Source organism: Rhipicephalus sanguineus, unplaced genomic scaffold (assembly GCF_013339695.2).
Source record: "Rhipicephalus sanguineus isolate Rsan-2018 unplaced genomic scaffold, BIME_Rsan_1.4 Seq478, whole genome shotgun sequence".
Classification (NCBI taxonomy): domain Eukaryota; kingdom Metazoa; phylum Arthropoda; class Arachnida; order Ixodida; family Ixodidae; genus Rhipicephalus; species Rhipicephalus sanguineus.
The window spans coordinates 16,271-19,660 of record NW_023615339.1 but is presented as its reverse complement, the minus strand read 5'-3'; the positions used below and the strand labels follow the sequence as shown (position 1 = coordinate 19,660).

General features: G+C 46.4%; 1 long non-coding RNA gene across 1 annotated transcript; it reads right to left on the bottom strand.

Annotated features, from left to right (window-relative positions):
* Positions 1–443: 443 nt before the first annotated feature.
* LOC125756691 (uncharacterized) lies at positions 444–1,409 on the bottom strand. The gene is made up of 3 exons (XR_007414687.1): positions 1,260–1,409; positions 691–794; positions 444–565 (listed from the first exon to the last, which is right to left on the bottom strand). It is a non-coding gene; the product is annotated as an uncharacterized LOC125756691 (long non-coding RNA).
* Positions 1,410–3,390: the final 1,981 nt, after the last annotated feature.

The following is a 3,390-nucleotide window of genomic DNA, read 5'->3' as shown; positions in this document are numbered from 1 at the left end:
TAATTTCTGATGATTCACATGCAAAGCATGATATGATTATGAGTCATACAGTAGTGGGCAGCTCTAGATTGATTCTAACTGACTGGAGTTAAACAAACGCAGTTGTAGCCTTGAAGAAGACAAGACTGCTTGTCGAAACATTTGCTCCAGCGACACCTCTTGTTAACAAATTCTTCGTCTCTTCAAGCTTCCGTCTTTCTCTGAACTTCAGACGCAGAACTAAGCACACGAGTGTCTTTGCATTTCGCCCCCAATGAAATGTGACCACCGTGGCTGGGTATAAAACCTGCGTCATTGAGCTCAGCAGTGCCAGGTAACGTAACTAATGGACGGAGCTAGTGCTCAATTTCAACGCTATTGCGGTGTAGATTGCATGACACAGTAGACAGCTAATACTTGTGGACGATTGTAGGCACATCTCCATGAGATGCCTGGTAAACCATTCACAAATACAGCATTGCAAGCGTGAGGTTCAAGATGACCTGTTGTAGCAGACGTTCACATGTTTCGCCGCACTTGCAGAGTGGACATTCGGGGGTAGTCATCCTGTCGTTGCCCGGCAATCCTGGAAAAACAATGACATCACCAGATATTGATAAGCATTATCAGTGCATATTAAACTTTGCAAAAATAAACATATAAACATAGTGAACAAAAACAGCGGTTTGTTATACATATATGTAAACGTACCTTATAATGCATGTTGTTTCACTCGGGCTAGCTTCTTTACAGGCGTGTCATGTAACAGGTGCCTTGCTCATTGCACACAGCTGTTTCTTTGTCAGACCAGGAGGCTATGGCAGAAAAAAAAATATTTCTTATTATAGTGCCGGTTTCTTTATCACAATAAAGTGAATGTGCACTCACAATTATGTGAAGCTTTCGTTGCACTAAATGTGTAGTAAAAATAACCTAAACTGACAACAGGAGAAATGAGACCTCTAAACCTGGCTTCTCAAATGCGACTGCGGCAAAATATAACTCGTATCTTTTTTTCACTGATATGCGGGCTAGTTACGAAGATACATGCGAGACGTTGGTGATGCAGTTGCCTTTCTTTATTGCAGCGGCCTGGTTAATGTGAACCGAACGATAAACTCAGCAACTTGCTCCCACTTGAAGCCACGCCGCAAGGATCGCACGTTTTCTCATCGACAGAGTTTGACACGTTGAAAATATTAATATTGCAGTGCGTCGCCTCCGTGTGACACCCACACGGTCATTGGTAAAAAGCTGAAGCAGTGGGTTTTTATACTCACCGGTTCGTATATTCTCGGGCTTGAAACGAGTGTTCATCCGGTGAACGCTTCAACGGTCCCTTCGTTCTCCCGAAGTCTGCTGAATGCGTTTCGCGAAAGCATTTCAACGAGTCAAAACAAACAGAACGAAAGCGAGTGTCTCGGCCGGCAGTGGCTGGAAACTTTTACAGCGAAACGAAAGAGCGCGAGACCCACCCGAATGCACCGTGAACCGTTATCTGCCGTTACGTTGCCTCTGCCGCCGTATATTTTGAAATGAAGATAATGATGCCGATAGGCTGCTGACAACTACGAGTCTGTTGGAGCAAAAACTATTACAAAATATTGATGACGTGGTAACTGGCAAGGCAAGGCCACTTCGTATAAACAGCAATTTGTTTATTGAAGTGTAACAGTAAGCAAACAACTAAACTTCCTTATTTCAAGAATATTTTTAATTTGAAGTTTGGGCCCGACGAGGGCGCCCCTACATAAAAAGTCAAATAGCGCGAATGGCGGCCCACGGCCACCTGGATCGGGGCGCGCGGCGGTGTTGCTCCGGCCGTCCCATTCGGACGGAGGAGGCGTAATTGCAGAAAGGGGCGTGACCGCTCCTTTCGCCGCACCGCGGCGCGCGCCTACTACCCCTCCATTCCTTTGCGCTCTATGCGGGAAGGTTTGCGGCGCCTTGAAGATATCGCTGTAGAGTAACCGTGAGTTAGCATAGCACTTCCCCCACCCTCACAAAAAGCAAATAAAAGGATGAATGGCGGCTATCGCTATATTCTTTATTTTTTGTGTGTGCGCGCCAGTCCTTGTCGTGATGATGGTGACCGAAGCGAAAACACCCGTGAGTCACATTTCAAGAAATTGTTTTGGTGTTCTTAAGTGCAGCATATCAGTAAACAGTATACATGCGAAGGAAAGCACGAGATTTATTAAAAACTCCTTTTTTTCTGAGTGCTTCCAGAATAGGGGAAACGATCCGAAGGTTGGTTCCGCTGCTTAAAGGAGGTTGGCGGATTTCCCTTGGGATGCTGCGGCCTTGAGTGCGCGAGCTTTACCTGCTGGAAGGAATGCCACTTTGGCGTCGAGGCAACGTAATCTTTCTTGGTGTTGACTTACAGTAAGGCACGCAGCAGTACGGCACGTTTCTGAAAAACACGGTAAATGAGGCAAGCGAGTGAAAAACTCGCAGCTACAGCTAACAGGCGTAACCTCGTGGTACGCAGACTAAAAACAAATTACTTGCCTGAAGTCAATGTGGTATGACAATGTGAAACATCTAAGAGAGAAAACTTCTATTCACGTCTTTCTTTTATTGTGTGTTACGTATTAACACGTTAATTAGTGCAGACCGTTAGAGGCATTTATTTCCGTCTTACATGTGCACTCTGCCCGTAATTAATTCAGATAGAGTTAAACGCCTCTATAAACTGCCCGTTCACATTAAATACGACACGCACCAACACACCAGAAAAACAATTGATGCGTTTTGTTAGAACACGCACAAAAAATAAGAAAAAAAAGCAGAGCAATACTAGCGAGAAACGTCCGCAACCGACCTACGGCCGTCGGTAAATCGACGCTTATGTAACGTTGGGCCTTGGTCAACCCGCGAGCGGCATGCACTCGGCATCGTCGGCCACGGTGGACGGGCCTACATCGGGTGCCGACGCAGGCCCACATGAGGCCAATGTCAATCCCCAAGACCGGCCCTACATTGGTTGCCTAGGTTGAGCCAACGACAGTGCAGTTGGCCAGCAACGTCAGGCCGAGATTTTGCCAAGGATAAAATGTTGCTTGGGAAACGGGCTCTTTCATGCTGTAGCGTTAAAACGACAAGCGATACCAAAACGAGAGAAAGTGGCCATTGCGCGACCGACCCTTAGCTAATTCGCAGGCGACAAGCGTCACTCATCGCTTTCGTGTTCAAATTCGCCTACATGCGGCCCTGCGCTTAAATAAGAACGTCGCATTCACATCACTGTCGTATCGTGGGAACTTCAGAATGCAAAAAGACGTGCCCATATCAAAATGTTGCCTATCATCGGCAAGGAGAAAACGACTACAGCATTATCATCACCGCTATTGTTTTCCAGCAACGTGATGCTCTTAAGACAGCGCTCGACCGCAGAAGATAGCTATGCAG